Genomic DNA, 17,625 nt, shown 5'->3' on the forward strand with positions numbered 1-17,625 from the left:
GGGGGTCGGCGTGGGCTACATTTGTTAGCTATAATGTGATATGTATCTAATGGCCCCCCCCCCCTCCTTCACCGTTGTTCTAGGTGTGCGTTTCATGGTGATGAAGACCTGTCAAGTGGTGCCGAGACGTCGTGATGTGACGGTTTGACGTCGGTTACATCTTGTTTGCTACAACGTGATACGTACGTGATGCATCTTATATATCTGACATAAACACCCTCTTGCCCGCAGCTAAGCGGGTAATCATCTAGTATCCTATATCTGACATAAACACCCTCTTGCCCGCAGCTAAGCGTTTGGTACATTTGCGTAACGTGAACACACAAAAATGTAGTGAGTTATTTAAAGTGTGAGTCAGCACATTTTCCCCTTCCAATTCTATGGCTGCCTTATTTCTGTCATTCTGTCCTGTCTGTGTATTCCCCGCCTCTCTCTCTCTCTCTGTCTCTCTGTCTGTCTTTCTCTCTCTGTCTTTCTCTGTCTCTCTCTGTCTTTCTCTGTCTCGCTCTCTCTCTCTGTCTCTCTGTCTGTCTTTCTCTCTCTGTCTCGCTCTCTCTGTCTTTCTCTCTCTGTCTGTCTGTCTGTGTCTGTCTCCGTCTCTCTGTCTGTCTCTGTCTCGCTCTCTCTGTCTGTCTGTCTGTCTCTCTGTCTGTCTCTCTCTGTCTTTCTCTCTCTGTCTCGCTCTCCCTGTCTGTCTGTCTGTCTCTCTGTCTGTCTCTCTATGTCTCGCTCTCTCTGTCTCTCTGTCTGTCTCTCTGTCTGTCTCTCTATGTCTCTCTATGTCTCTCTCTGCCTCTCTATGTCTCTCTATGCCTCTCTATGCCTCTCTATGTCTCTCTATGTCTCTCTCTGCCTCTGTCTGTCAGTCTCTCTCTCTGTCTGTCTCTGTCTGTCTCTCTATGTCTCTCTCTCTGTCTGTCAGTCTCTCTCTCTGTCTGTCTCTGTCTGTCTCTCTATGTCTCTCTCTGTCTCTGTCTGTCAGTCTCTCTCTCTGTCTGTCTCTGTCTGTCTCTGTCTGTCTCTGTCTGTCTCTCTATGTCTCTCTCTGTCTCTGTCTGTCTCTCTATGTCTCTCTCTGTCTCTGTCTGTCTCTCTATGTCTCTCTATGTCTCTCTCTGTCTCTGTCTGTCAGTCTCTCTCTCTGTCTGTCTCTGTCTGTCTCTCTATGTCTCTCTCTGTCTCTGTCTGTCAGTCTCTCTCTCTGTCTGTCTCTCTATGTCTCTCTCTGTCTCTGTCTGTCAGTCTCTCTCTCTGTCTGTCTCTGTCTGTCTCTGTCTCTCTCTCTGTCTGTCTCTTGTTCTTGCCCGCTTCGTGTTACATACTTATTGAACAATTGGTCAAAGTACTGTCTCAAAAACTGACCACCTACGATGAAAATGAAATAAGTGGAACCAAAGCGAGCGACTGTGTGTTCAGCTGACCCAGAGTGCTGACCTCGTGCACCATTCCTGTCGCAGTTCACCGTTCTCTATGTCAATGAACTATCTTCTTCCTCTTCGTTCATGGGCTGAAACTCCCACGTACACTGATCGTGGATTTGCACGAGTGGGTTTAACGTGAATGACCGTTTTTATCCCGCCATTTAGGCAGCCATACCCCACTTTTCGGGGATGTAGGCTATGCTCGGTATTTTCGTGTTTCTATAACCCACCAAACTCTGACATGGATTACAGGATCTTTTCCGTGCGTACTTGGTCTTATGCTTGCGTGTACACACGAAGGGGGATAAGGCACTAAGCAGGTCTGCACATAAGTTGACCTGGGAGATCGGAAATATCCCCACCCTTAAAGCGCTGTTCACATGGCAGACTTCAGTGATGTTCCGAGGCGTCGGTCATCGGTCATAGACCGATTTAGGTTGTAAAATGACCGATTGCAAACACCTCTGTCCCGTCAAATGTCCGATCCGATCGCGAAGTCAGCGGTCATTGTCCGATAGTATTACGTCTAGAGCGGTCACTGCAAGAAGAATCTGTACAAACTGAAGTATCAAACCCCGTTAAAACGAGTTCGAATCGGGGCCTACTTGAACTTCAATTTTCACTCTCGGTCGAACAATAACAGAAGGGACGCAACTCTCGACCGAACAATATTACAAGAGCCACAACTCTTGCTACTTTTGACAGCGACACTTTACTTCCGCCGCCACATCATGGTTCCGCAAAGATGCCGCCGAAGAAAAAGGTTTGCGTGGGAAAAGGGCAGACACTTTTGAGTGGCTTTGTTAAAAAAAAAAGGACGACACGGACAGTCAAGTTGCAGGGCCTTCGGCCCCGTCGAAGACTGAAGCCTCAGAAGGTGAGCCAATAGATCTAAAACCTCAGGAAGAGACGCAGGAAGAGACGCAAGAAACGAAAGTACGGGCGACCAGAAAGTTTGTGCAGAGCTGGTTTTCTATGTTCCCTTGGCTCAGCTACAGCAAAGAAAAAGAACTGATGTTCTGCACCATCTGTCAGGAGGATGGCGTTGCCTCAAACTCGTTCACCGTTGGTTGCAGCAACTTTCGCAAATCCGCACTGGCAGACCATGTACGAACAGACGATCACAACAAGTCGCGAGAGGTATTGATCGCCATTCTCCAAGTCCAATAAAAGGCAGTTTGGTGGATTCTACGACCCGAAAAATAGCTGATTTAAGATCCACCCCAGCAGTTTAGTAGGCGGGGGCGGGAGAGAACTCTTTAGAGAAATCTTAACATTATGCCTGTCTCACACTGTGCCGAATATCCTTGCGAATATGATCATGTTGTATTCGGCAAAAAATACGAATGCATATGAATCCATATACGAATTTCTTGATAATGTACTACGAATGTTGCGAGTGGCGTTGTAAGTGTTGCGAGCGCTTGCAAACACTTTGCGAATAAAGCAGATACGCAATTGAGTGATTTTAAAGCTCTTGCGATCGCGTCTTTTCGTTTGGAGGACGTTAAGCCCCACCAGTCAGTCAGTCTTTTCGTCACCAGCCACCAGACAGTACACATCGTTTCATCATACTACTCTTACACTGTGCCGAATTGCCCTCACGAATAGATATCGACAATAATTCGTAATGATCGGGACATTGTTATATTCTTTCTTTATTTGGTGTTTAACGTCGTTTTCAACCACGAAGGTTATATCGCGACGGCATTGTTATATGAAGTCTTATATCGCGCGCGTATCTCCAGACTCGGACTCAAGGCGCAGGGATCTATTTATGCCGTGACTGAGATGGAATTTTTTACACAATACATCACGCATTCACATCGACCAGCAGATCGCAGCCATTTCGGCGCATATCCTACTTTTCACGGCCTATTATTCCAAGTCACACGGGTATTTTGGTGGACATTTTTTATCTATGCCTATACAATTTTGCCAGGAAAGACCCTTTTGTCAATCGTGGGATCTTTAACGTGCACACCCCAATGTAGTGTACACGAAGGGACCTCGGTTTTTCGTCTCATCCGAAAGACTAGCACTTGAACCCACCACCTAGGTTAGGAAAGGGGGGAGAAAATTGCTAACGCCCTGACCCAGGGTCGAACTCGCAACCTCTCGCTTCCGAGCGCAAGTGCGTTACCACTCGGCCACCCATGGTCGCAAGACATTCGTAAATTTTCTGAACCATTCGCCACCATTCGTCTATTGTTGCGAACACTAGCAACATGCTTTCATGCTTCTATTCGCAAGGGCAATTCGGCACAGTGTAAGAGTAGCATTACGAGCAAGGCCAACATGGGCACGAGGCGGAACAGATTAAGTATTGATAGAGGCACTTACATTCATGAATGGAAAAAAAGGCGAATGATAGCTATTGTTTTTATTTCGTGCAACTATTTGTGTACATGTATAAATCTTATTTTGTTTGTACCTACACAGATTTTTTAGATTTTTACTTTGATAACTGCTTTTATATTCTAAACAAAAATGGCACATCCTCTCTCTGTCTTTATGTACGTCTGTCTGTGTCTGTTAGATAGCAAGAGAAAGAGAGACGGACATAGAAAAAGAGAGATAGGGAGAGAGAGAGATGAGAGAAAGATAGAAAGAGAGAGAGAGCTAGAGAGAGAGAGACGAGAGAGAGAGAGAGAGAGAGAGAGAGAGAGAGAGAGAGAGAGCGAGAGAGAAGAGAGAGAGAGAGAGAGAGAGAGAGAGAGAGGAGAGAGAGAGAGAGAGAGAGAGAGAGAGAGAGAGAGAGAGAGAGAGAGAGAGAGAGAGAGAGAGAGAGAGGGGTAATTGAAAAGGCCACTTGGTATAAACATGTCGAAGGTTTAGTCTTGACTAAATGTAAAAATGACATAGACAGCAAGAGAAAGAGAAACATAAAAACCCACAGGAAAAGACCATCATAAATACGCGATAAGATGTATGCAACAATTATGCTTGCAAATGCGTCGGGTATTTTTAGTTAGAAGTTATTTTTTCAGTCAGACAGACAGCCAAACAGACAGACACGCACGCTCGCACGCATGCACACACACACACACACACATACACACACACACACACACACACACACACACACACACACATACACACACACACACACACACACACATACACACACTCACACATATATATATTTATATAAACCCGCCACTCTCGTTAACACATTCAGTCCAAAAGAAGAGACACGTGACCAACAACCAGGAAACGAGACCAATTTAAATGAAAATGAAAAAAAGAGGAAAAAGAAACAAGTCGCGTAAGGCGAAAATACAATATTTAGTCAAGTAGCTGTCGAACTCACAGAATGAAACTGAACGCAATGCCATTTTTCAGCAAGACCGTATACTCGTAGCATCGTCAGTCCACCGCTCATGGCAAAGGCAGTGAAATTGACAAGAAGAGCGGGGTAGTAGTTGCGCTAAGAAGGATAGCACGCTTTTCTGTACCTCTCTTTGTTTTAACTTTCTGAGCGTGTTTTTAATCCAAACATATCATATCTATATGTTTTTGGAATCAGGAACCGACAAGGAATAAGATGAAAGTGTTTTTAAATTGATTTGGACAATTTAATTTTGAAAATAATTTTTATATATTTAATTTTCAGAGCTTGTTTTTAATCCGAATATAACATATTTATATGTTTTTGGAATCAGCAAATGATGGAGAATAAGATAAACGTAAATTTGGATCGTTTTATAAATTTTTATTTTTTTTTACAATTTTCCGATTTTTAATGACCAAAGTCATTAATTAATTTTTAAGCCACCAAGCTGAAATGCAATACCGAACCCCGGGCTTCGTCGAAGATTACTTGACCAAAATTTCAACCAATTTGGTTGAAAAATGAGGGCGTGACAGTGCCGCCTCAACTTTCACGAAAAGCCGGATATGACGTCATCAAAGACATTTATCAAAAAAATGAAAAAAACGTTCGGGGATTTCATACCCAGGAACTCTCATGTCAAATTTCATAAAGATCGGTCCAGTAGTTTAGTCTGAATCGCTCTACACACACACACACACACACACACAGACACACAGACACACAGACACACACACGCACATACACCACGACCCTCGTTTCGATTCCCCCTCGATGTTAAAATATTTAGTCAAAACTTGACTAAATATAAAAATGTAGTGAAAAAGAGCAAATAAATTGTTTCCATTCACACATGATAAAGCCGATCATTTATTTCTCTCTCAAAATTGTCCGCAATCTTGCCACTTTTTAGGATGCGAAATTACATGCCTGAATCGATTACCCTCTTTTTCTACGTCACTCAAACAATTCTAGAAAAAAAAATATTAGAGATGGTTTTCTGCTTATAATGAAAATTATGCTTAATACGGAAACGAATAAGGTCGTGTTTGTGTATTGCCCAGACGGGCGCAATGGCTTTGTGGTAAGACGCCGGCCTCCAAAGCGGAAGGTCGTGGGTTCGAATCCCAGACGCGCTTGGTGGGTTAAGGTGGAGATTTTTCCGATCTCCCAGGTCAACTTATGAGCAGACCTGCTAGTGCCTTATTTCCCTTCGTGTGTGTAGCCAAGTGGCGTACCCCGTCTCTTTGTGTGTGTTATCTCCTGCCCGACCCAGTCTATAGCTATTCCCTGTGTGTGTGTGCTAGTCACATTGGGTTTACATTTAAATAATGCCCTTTGTGCTAGGAAATCCCTAACTTAAAATGGTGAGAAGCAGCGGAGTAACCTCTAACCATCAGTGCCTAAGGAGTGACTAAATAATACCTGGTTGTCTTTGTGCATTGTACTTTATTGTGTGTTTACTATCGTAGGGTAGACTCTTGACCGGATTCATTTCTAATCTAGGTGGTAAGATCCCATAACTTTCCCGGCCCCTTTTAGCTACTATTATGTATCAGCTTTGACACTGCTTGTAATCTAATGAGCCTTATCCGGTGTGTGATGCAGACAGGGCCCTCTTCTCCCTTTAGCTAGTGTAACTGCTCGTAATATTTCCGGTGTGTGACACAGGGCTCTCTGCATCTTTAACGATCCCTTTCATTGGGCAGGCATTTTAAGTAGAACACCCCCCGTTGGCTTACACAGGGTAGCGGCTAGCCTCCCTATTGGCTTATCGCCACAGGAAATCGGAAGTGACCACTGTGTTTAAAAGAGCGAGCATAGAGTAGAACAGACAATGCGATTTGTGATAGTGAGCTGTGCGGTGCTCCTATTGGGTTGTCGTGAACCGGTCTAGCGTGTAGTTTGGCGCGACGTTTGTAATCGGTCGACTTGTGGTTTTGAATTCGTGCTCTTGTGTTTCGCGACTAGCGTCAGCAGCAGATTTTGTGTTTAGGTTTCAAGTGTGCTCACTGAGGAGAATCTGTAAGTAACTAAATGCTTTATTCATTCCTTATGCTTTATTCTTATGTTTCATTTGATGCTATGATGTTTGCATATGTACATTTTGCCGCTGATTTGGTCCCGGGCGATGTCCGACCGGTCTCGCGTCAGAGTTGATGACGCCATTTTGATCTATCAGAGAGATGTGTTTTCTAGATCAGTTTCTAATTACTTTCATGATTTGGCGCTGAAATTGAGCGTTAATAACTTCTAATATTTGATGACCAGTTGTTCTAAAGTTGTTTTAGAGTCTTGTGAATTAAAGACTCGTAAGAATCAAGTAAGGCAGACTCGTTCTCATACGTTTCGTTTTCGCTGAGAAAAAGCCTGTCTCGCAATATTTTATGTCGAGAAGACACATGTGTATTGTTGCGATTTTTTCCCCATTTCATCACATATCATTTCTGGAGATCAGTAAAGTCTGAGCAGTAGTCGGTTAAAAGTCCAAAGTTAAGCCCTCAGTGCCATTGGCCCGTAAAGCTACCTATTTACGATTTAGGCGCAGAAACCCCTACAATTGATGAACGGGAATTATGGTTGACACATATATTTTGGGTAATGAACTCGTATCATGAGTTTGATGAATTCAGGCATGAGAATGATAGAGATCTTCTGAGTTAAGATCTCAGACAATAGGAAGGTACTGTCTACAGGCGGATGCACATTTTTAACTATTAATTCCCATGTTGCACTTTAAAGGCGGTTGCCTGCAGAAGAGCTTTGCGACTGATAAAAACCTAACATTTTGTGCAGTCGCATAGGTGCACAACAGACTTTTAATCTAAAGCGTTATGATTTAGTCGCGCTTCCCTGTAAAGTAATAGACTGTTGTCGCTTCATTTTGAAGTTATCTTTCTTATTCTTGTCGTTATTATTCAACTCGATGAAGATGTGTCTTCATGGCGATGAACATACTTAATAATAACAATTATTTTGCAGTTGCGGTTCATGCAGTTGGTTAATTTATGTAAAGCATTTTTCTATGCAAGGCTTAGGCCTAGGGGAAGATGTTGGTTACTTCCCTTGACATTAGCTGTTGTGGAGTTGTTTAACTCACTGTGGATTCTCTTTCAGAGAATGCTGTGTCTGCAGGATTGGGCTAAATTGTTACTTGTCTATATTTGTCATGATTATTTTGACAAATGATACATTCATTGGTTTATGCTTTGTATTATGTCATGTGTGACTTAGAAGGCATGTTGTTTATAATTGTATTTTCTTTTCTTTTTAGTGCCTTCTTCTTTACACTGCTTTCTGGTTTGCACCAGAAATTCTGGTTGCTACTAGAATAATTACCTTTTAACACTATTTCTGGCATATATTGTTTCTGGTCTTACCTACATATATTGTGTCTGGTTTTATTATTGTTTCTAGCTGATTCTGGTACTGGTAAATACCAGGATTCATAATTTCTAGTTCTGGTCTATATTAGAGTTCTGTTATTGTTTCTAATTTATAAATTATAGCATTGTCTCTGGTTGCTACCAGATTTAGCTAAACTGTTTTGGAACATTTCTGATTTAGATAAGCTACCTGAGTGGTTAATTCTTAGTTACATTTTGCTTCAATAAAAGATAAGTTAAGATAAGTTAAAGCAACCTCTGTCTTCGGTGTCTTAATTGTATGCTCCTCTGCCTGTGCTATATATCCCTTTTCCTTCCACCCGACCTTCCCACATGTGTATACGCAAGCACAAGACCAAGTGCGCACGGAAAAGATCCTAGTGTAATCCATGTCAGAGTTCGGTGGGTTATAGAAACACGAACATACCCAGCATGCTTCCTCCGAAAGCGGCGTATGGCTGCCTAAATGGCGGGGTAAAAACGGTCATACACGTACAAATCCACTCGTGCAAAAACACGACTGTACGTGCCCAGCCAGCATGATTCTGCGTGACGCATGCGTTATTTCTGCGTTTTTCATGCGGGGATGCGTACGGCCTCGTGACACCTTCGCTTCGCGCGCGTTACTTTTCGCCAACTTTTACGCAGATTGTCGCATTCGAAACGACTTCACCACGCAGTGTTTAGCACGCATGGATTCAATGAAAAGGTGATTGCAATTTTTGTTTTTCCTAATTTTATACCGTGGGTTTATGCATTTACTTTATGAAATAATTTATTATATTTTATGTTATTAAAAAATATTTACTTTTAAATGTTGGTTATGAATAGTTATTCTTCTTCAAAAACTTCTTTTTTATTTTTTTTTAGAAAAAAAATTGCATAAAAACTTTCAATCCGTTATTTTTCAGTTTATCTTAAGACAGTTTCGGTTAAAAAAAATGCATTTAAAAGTTTAATAAAAATATTTTTATTTTATGTAATGGTTTTCCCATTTAATTTTTATTTAATCATTTTGTTATTACTAACATTTATTTGCTTAATTGTTATCCTGATTATTTTTATCTTAAAATAAATATGATTATTTTAATTTGTATTATCATTATAATTGTTTTAGCATGTAATATAATTATTGTAATGGGGATTTGGTATTGTTGTAGGAATCAGCTTTCCACAAAATAATGTCGTGGAAAAATCTAGGCAAAGCATAATAAAAATATTATATGAACAGAAAAGATAACTGAAATCTATATGAACACCCATAACAAAACGATAAAAACATTTTAAAAAATTCAGATTAAACAAAAAAATGTAAACTAAAGTAACTTTGAAACTAATTATCTACTCAAAATAAAGGCTGATGTTAATGGTTACATAAAATTTGTTCTCAGCATATTTTCATTTTATTTTATTTTGCTTTGGAAGAAAATCTCTGTGAAAGTTCAATTTCAGGGGAGACAGTTACCTTGACTGAAAAGAGCAATTTATTGAAGTTATTTCCCTTGTCTGTCAGACAATCTCTAACTTCCTGTTGGCAAGAAGTCTGTCAAATCCACATTGTATCGGCGTTTTTTTGCTTTTTCTTCATATTGACTTGTATTTTTGACTTGCTTATTGGATGCAAGGTAATCTTATCCTTCTCTCTGAAATGAAGATTGACTTCTTTCAAGAATAGGTAAGTTGATCAACTGAAGGAAAGATTTGGGAATTTGAATTTTTGATAGCTCGCGGCTTCGGCTTCCGAGTTTGATGGCAGAGAGAATTTCTCACACTTTCGATTTTTTTTTCGCCTAGAAGAACACTGTTCTATTCATTCATGTTTGTTTTGTCTGAAAGATGGATGAATGAACTAACTTTTCCAAAAACATAAAGTTGATTGATGCAGTGGTTTGTTTTTAAGGAGTTGTGGAAGAGTGAAAATACCATCCGAATCCCGATTCGCGGGTCGCTCACGGCACCATAAAAACTGAATTTTCGTTTATCATTTTATCATTTATGTCTCATTGTCTGTTTCTTGGTGAACTTTGGTTGGTTCCTAATCTGGTCGAGTCATTGCGGCAGCAGTTGTCAGGAGCTTTAGTAGTAATACTAATAGGCTCTTCATAAATCTGGTTTTTTTTTATTTGTATCTTTTTATTTTTCCACAGATGTTCAACTTTCAGTTCCGCATACTGACATAGACTCATAGTGGAATATTCTGTGTCTGAGTCTCGGAAAAGAGAAAAATTACCCTTGTTCCCGAGGCATGCATAGACTAGAGTGGCAGGCAGAGGCTGTGTCAGCGTGTGCAGTGATAAAGTTGAAAAACAGATTTTTTTGAAATAAAAATAAAAAATACATCACAGAGAAAATAATATACTAATTTAGTGAAATTGAGATGCTTATATTTAATAATTAATATTCCAGTTTTGATGTTTGCGTGTTACTGTTACTGTTAGGTTTGGGAATCAATGTGATCCTATTTAACTTCCAAGTATTTATTTTTTCAGAAAGCTTTGACTTGAGTATGACGGTGCTCACTGCTTGTTTGAACTGAAGGTGAAGAAAGCTGAGATGGACAGTGACCTTAACACCGCCACCGATGCCAGTAACGCAGACTGTCGTTCCGTCCCGGCAAGGTGAAGATGAACAGGTATGGCTCGATAGCAATGAGTGTCTCATTCAGAGTCATTGATAGTGACACTGACAGCGTCTTTTTGTTCTGTGACTTTGGCTTATTTTGTGTTTTATTCTTTTAGTTATAACCAGATGTGTCAAACAAATTCAGCTGATCTCTTTTACTGTTTTAGTGAAACAAATGTATTGTTTCCAGCAAAGGGAAAAAAAATCGGGTGGGGGCGGTTGGTCGATTTTATTTTTATATTTAAATTTTTATTTTATTTTAATAGTTTTATTGATGTTTGTTTTTAATTAACACAGGCATCTCATTGATGAGAAAGTGTGAACTGTGTCCGCGGGATGCCAGAGAAGAGTAACTTTTCATCCAAAGTCTGCAAAATGAATATTTTTGAATGAATACAAAAAGTTCTAGTGTTTGGAGGAAAAGTTAAGGTCAGTTCAACTTTAAACAATGATTTTTAGTGTGTGTTTGTTCTTCTGTCTAAAAAAAAACAAAAAAACAATCTGCTTGAAGTAAATACACACAAAAATTTTCATCTCCAACTGCTGAGTCCCTACATCTTTTTACCCCATCAAATGCCACTCTGTATGCCCCTTTAAAAATTGATTGCAATATATATATTCCTCATCTTCTCCTGAATTCAAAAATATAGAGATGTCACGTTTACTTTGAACATTTGCTCAGATTGTTTTTTAGTGCTGATGGTTTCTTTTCAGGCTGACAGATTGTCTAAAATATGTATTGCTTCATGTAAATGTCTTTTTGTTCTTCTTTTCTTCCATTCAGCGGACACAAGACTACGAGCAGAGCAGAGCGGCAAGATAAACATCAGTTCTTGCTGCTGGAGAAGGTTCTACAGGAGCAGATGGACCTGATGCGACTAATTTAGTAATTGGTCGCCAAAGAATCATGGTGGAGCCAGAGCCTGTGCTACTGTTCGATGGAGTCATCTTTTTACTGTTGAGTGTGGAAGATGTTGAAGGCACATGATGGATCTGTCGAAGGAGTGATCACTGGTAGGTGGCTTTGAATGCTATTGTTGAAGCAGACCAGTCATGCCTGTGCTATTTTCCCCAGATAACTGTAGCAAGATCTTGTGAGAGTGACATGTTATTGTTAGACGCGCGCTCTTTAGGCTTTAAATGTTACCTTGAGTGTGTGCTTTTTGGAGGATGCCAGATGTCATCACGGTTCACGGGTGTATCTTAACTGTTCATCAGTTCTCAGTCATGACCAGTTTCCCATTATCCTGGGAATTCATGCAAGGTTTATGCGTATTGGTCACATTTGTGAATTTAACCAACACATTTTGATGATAAAACTATGCTTATGGGTACGCACAATGATGGGCCTCTTTTTCTCATGTGGGGTGCGGAAAATGCATGCACCACTTTGTTTTCTGTGATCATTGCATCTGTGAGAAATAATGCAAATATTGCTCTGTGGCCAGAGCTGCCATCTGCTAGGTTTTCAGGGATGTAACAGAAATTGCTACGCTGTTTCCTCAAGTTCAAAATTGCAAGTGCTACACTCAAGCAAATAATCACAAACATGCAACAGTGCCTTCTTGTGAGTTCTGATTCTCACTTTGTGTAGGCATCGGATTATGGGTCAGAAAAAAATTGTCCACACTCAATAGTATCACGGTTGACGCTCTCTTCTAACTATGTTTGTGCTTTCCAAATGAAGATTTGTGAGATAGTATTGAATGATTGATGCAGGTCACCTGAGGTGTGTGATTACATTTTATGACAATGCTACACTCAATCACCATTTGCTCTTCTGAAAACTTTTTTTTTTAAAGCAAGTGCGATTATTGATTTTTTGTTCCAGGTGACAGTATGATGCTTCCAGATTGAATTGTTTGTATGTGAAGAAGAGCTGTCTGAATATTTGATTTTTGGAATTCAGTTGGCTTGTTTTGTTTGTTTCAGATCCATGACCATGAGCTCGGTGTGGTTGGTGGACATGAACTAAAGACGACTACTGATGCTGTGATGACGAAGGTGTTCCATAGGCTACACGGTTGCTGACAGGGGGCTCTGGGGGAGGGCAGGGAAAGAGACCATGGTGTACGCTGCGACTAAAAGCCATCGACAGTGAGTTGTTTTTCATAATTTGTAAAATCATCCTGGTCCTTTTAGGAAGAAGATAAAATCCATGTCTACAAAACAACAAGTTATTTCTGTCTCAAATTTTGTTCTTTGGAATCAATTTTAAATTTGCCATGTTTCACATGTGAATGATAGTTGTCAAAGCTTTTACGCTTAACATTAAATTGCTAGAAGCCAAGTTCCTGAGCTCATTTGTCAGTGTCATGGATTTTCGACTACATACGAAATAAGGATGTTAGCAAACGGTATGATGTCGTCACATATGCGTCTGCACGTCACAGTACATGTATTATGAATTTCCGAAGGCCCCCAAAGAAAAAGTCATAGTAAAGGTAACTTTAACCACTTGACTGCCTTATGACGGGTATACCAGTCATGCGCTTGTGCAGCCGCAGCGCCTTAGGACGGGTAAACCCGTCTTCTCCGTTCCGGGATTTTCCAGAAATGCTACGTCACTGCTGACACACAAATAGCAGCCAATGGCTTGGTAGGATACCTCATTCTCATGAATAAACATAAATGGTGACGCGGTTTTGCGTTTGAAGGCTATTTTCGGCCTTGTCGACAGGGTATGGGAGAGAAATCTCGACTCGTCAAAATGGCTAACGGTGACTGTCGACCGGGCCCTAGTAGGGAAAAACAAAGCCGGACTGACGCTACAGGCGGTGCAAATGATTATGGATACTGACAGGGGAAGGGGGAGATCTTCTTTCGGACAATTCGTTGGAAACGGGTAGATGACAGTGATTATAATCCTTTCTTGGAGCGAGCAAAACAGCCACCTGTGTTTGATCCACAGGCACCGGAAGATGCGCCGGGCTGATTTTTCAAAAGTTCATATTTAAACATCATTATAAGCCAAACTAATTATCATTTCCATGATTAGACACTAAAAACAGATTCTTGGTTCAATTTCCTTTAAAAACAACATAGGTTTTACTTACCTACCTACTGCCAGTTTGAAGCTAGATTTTTTTGTGAATTATTAGTATTACACCCCAAACTCCAATATTCCCTGGCAGTCAGGAATGCACATACCCAAGTTTTGATTGGCAGCGAAAGGGTTAAAACAAATATTAGGGTAGGTATTTTTTTTTACTTCTCTTCTACAAGGATTACAATGTGTTGTAATTTCCTAACTCAAGTATAGTTGGTGTGTTGTAAAAGCGTATGGTGTGTATGCAAGTTTGTGTGTCTGTATGATTTTTAGCAAGTTTACAGGCGTCAGGAAATAAACTTGAGACTTTTCTCAAATCAGTGATAGTTGTTTGATGATCTAAGTTCATGTTATTTTTTGTTTTGTCATGCAGAGGCTGTTCCGTGAAGCTGTACGGGTGCCACAGGTCAAGACCTTGAAGATGGCCGTTCAAGACTGGTTTTTGGAAGCCTGTGATAAAAGAAAGAGACAACAGGCCATGGAAGAGCCTTCATGATTTGGTTTGCAGTAATTGAACTTTGTAATCTCTGTAGGCTTATTTACAATGCTAGTTGCAAAAATTTGATGAATGTAAGATTTGACTCGCCTGAGAAATTGCTAGTGAGTAATTGTATTTCACAGTTCAGGTCTGTGTGGCTGATGGGTAATGTACAGAAGAATCTGGGGTTTTGTTGGACATTATTTAAGCTAAGCTTTAAACTTCACACTCTTCTACAGATGATGTTCAGACATGATGTACCCTTTTAGGTTGTGTCAGAACGACAGAAGACTAAACTGGAAGTGCTCAACTACCATTACTATCAGTGGAGACGCATGGATGCATTTGAACTTTTCTTGTGGGTATCCCATACTAAAAATATAGAATACATGATTCTGGAAAAGCTGTTCAAGGGCACTTACACACTATATTCGATTTTTAATACACGACTCAAACCTTCAGGCTAAATTAAAATGAATAAAATACAAGTATAAAGAGTTCAGAAAAGAAGAAAACAAAAAGTGAACAAATAGAAAGAAAAGGTTTTAACAATTCCTTGTCATTTATGGGAGTCGAACGCAAACAACCTAGGCAGCTTGAAGGAGACAATGCATGATGCGGGTTTTTGTTGTTCTTTATTATTTTTTGGAGTTGAGTTGAGAATTTAGAAGCGAGACTAGAAATATACTTTTTTTTTTTTGCTGTTAAAACCGTTATGATTGGATTTGTATAGATGTAAGTCTTGGTGCACCTGATAAAAATTTAGCCCTTGAATGCAGGCAGTGTAAGGTAAATGAAGCAAAGTTCTCTCCGAAACAGCAAAAAAAATGCATTTCAATTATATTGATCCTCGCCACCTTATTTTGTTTGCTGAGCAGCTGGCCGCTGGAGACTTGTCTATCATTTTGTGAGTAAGCTGCGTGTTTTACATCCATTTTGAGATGGCAAACCTATGTTTTACGCAGTCTGATAAGTTTTTTTTAATTTATGAGTTTTATGTCATGTTTTTTTTAAAATTTATGAGTTTATGTCATGTTGGTGTGCTTATACATATCAGTGGAGAAGGGGCATTGAATAAGTGTTTCTTTTTGATATCATTGTTCTGAATTTTGACTATTAGCTCAATAGCTGGCATTTTACCTTTTGTTTCATAATTGTAGTTGTTACTTTTGTGTAGTGAAACTTGATAACTCACTGCTGCCCATGTCTAGGTTGTGTCAATTGTTTTTTCTTCACTGAACGTACCACTGATTATCAATGATGACATCAGGGTTTTGTTCTGTTTTTTCTCTGGCATTTGAATTTGCTTCAAATCATTGTGAACTTTTTTTTTCCATGCAAAGTTACTGGTATATGTGAATATGTTAACACACTTTAAATCAAAACCTGAAATGTCTCCTTTTTAAAAGTAATTTTTTTAATTTCTTTTATTTAAATGGTACACATTCATATGATTGTCTCCCTTTTTTTCCTTTTTTTTTTTCCTTTTTTTTTTTCTCTTTCCTTCTCTTATTTTGTTTTTTTCTTTCTTATTCTTCGGTTTGTTCTTCCTTTTATCTTCTTATCCTCTTTCTCTTGCTTGTTCCTTGTCCCAGTATGCTTTCACGCCGCCCCATCTAATTATTTTGTGCTCCATCCACATCTGAATTTCGTTCAGCTGCCTTGTCCGAAATGTGTGTGGGGCACATAATTATGTATGTTTAATGTCAATGTTCATGTTTCAAGTTCCTTGCTTTGTGAATTGCATACCAATGTTTTATGCAGTCGTGATAGATTCTAAATGTATGTGTTATCCTAGTTTGGTGTACATTGACTGGATTTCGATCCCTGGAGAATGGGCATTAACTAAGTGTTTGTTTGTGATATCATTAGTAATCTGAAGTTTAACTATTAGCTGGCTTGTAGAACTTTTTTTCTCTTTTTGTTGCTGTTCTGTATTCAAACATGTTGATACAACTCACTGCTGCCTATGCCTAGGCTGTGCCAATTATTTATTTATTTGTTTACATCAATGTGATATAGTGACGAGTGTACATCAAAATTCTCTCTTATAAGTTATACTGGATTCTTCACTGCATGTACTACGGCGTATCAATGATGACTATCAGGGTTTTGTTCTATTTATTCTTTGTTCTGCCAATTTGAATTCTGCTTTGAATAGTATTTTGATCATTTTTGTTTCCGTGCTGCTGGTATGTCAAAATGCAGTGAAATTAAAACCTGGAAGTCACAATGGCAATAAGCGAGATTCAAATCTCTCCTTTGTTTTAATCAATTTATTTGACTGCATTTTTGTTTTAGAACTTGTACATAATTATGATCATCTCTGTTATCGAACCTGCACGCTTGACCTTTGTCTTTCTGGATCAATACAATGTTGTGCACTGCCCATTATTTGTTTGTGAGTGCGTAAAGCGGTTGTGTGGTCTGCGTAAAATTGTGTAGGTCAATCGTGACATCTGCGTGGAGAGTGTGTCAAATGCGTGAGAATGCGTAAAGCAATTGTGACATCTGCGTGGAGAGTGCGTCAAATGCGTGAGAATGCGTACAGCAATTGTGACATCTGCGTGAAGAGAGCGTAAAAAGCGCGTAATGCCTGAGAATGCGTCAATAATTCGTGACATCTGCGTGGAGAGTGCGTAAGATGATCAGGACATCTGCGTCACGAGCGCGTTAAATGCGTAAAGCAATCGTGTCGTCTGCGTGGAGAGCGCGTTAATAGCGTGAGAATGCGTAAAGCAATCGTGACGTCTGCGTGGAGAGTGCGAATTTGTCTTGGTGTCAAATAAGCGTGCGCTGGAGGTGCGTATGGTCTGCGTAATCTGAGGGAAAACGAGTGTGTCACGCATGTATTTCGCTTTGCAAAATCGCGCGCGTTACGCATGCGTCCAGTGCAGTTGTTACGCAGAGTTTGGCGACTGCGACACGCATTCGCTGCGCAAAATTTTGCTGGCTGGGTGGGAGTTTCAGCCCACGAACGCAGAAGAAGAAGAAGAAGTGTATTGCCTGACGTGGTACAATTTTCATTGAAAATATCAACAAAGCCCAAAAGTGTTGGACCAGGGAGGTGTGTGGGCGTGCATGACTGTACCGTGGGGATAGGTCGATTGCTTTGTGCTTTTTCAATGTTTTTTCTTTGTGTTTAAAACTATTTAATGTTGGTCTATCACAGTAAAAGGAAGGAGGTTCTAAATAACTTATATATGTTCAAACTTTTAACTTCAAACTTTTTGAAAAAGTTGATCTGTAAAACGTTAATACTCGAGTCCGGCGAGATGACCCGGATGCTGTCGGGGGGGGTAAAGGGAGAGGTTGTGCTAATTTAGGTACGAGTT

General features: G+C 40.0%; 2 long non-coding RNA genes across 2 annotated transcripts in view; one reads left to right on the forward strand and one right to left on the reverse strand.

Annotated features, from left to right (window-relative positions):
* LOC138980558 (uncharacterized) overlaps nt 1–17,625 on the reverse strand; it is a 401,185-nt gene that overhangs the window by 12,788 nt on the left and 370,772 nt on the right. The gene's annotated exons all lie outside the window — the stretch shown is intronic.
* Nucleotides 11,076–15,746, forward strand: LOC138980549 (uncharacterized). Its single transcript, XR_011460382.1, has 3 exons — nt 11,076–11,777; nt 12,696–12,860; nt 14,186–15,746. It is a non-coding gene; the product is annotated as an uncharacterized lncRNA (long non-coding RNA).

The sequence above is a fragment of the Littorina saxatilis genome, linkage group LG11 (genome assembly GCF_037325665.1).
Source record: "Littorina saxatilis isolate snail1 linkage group LG11, US_GU_Lsax_2.0, whole genome shotgun sequence".
NCBI lineage: Eukaryota > Metazoa > Mollusca > Gastropoda > Littorinimorpha > Littorinidae > Littorina > Littorina saxatilis.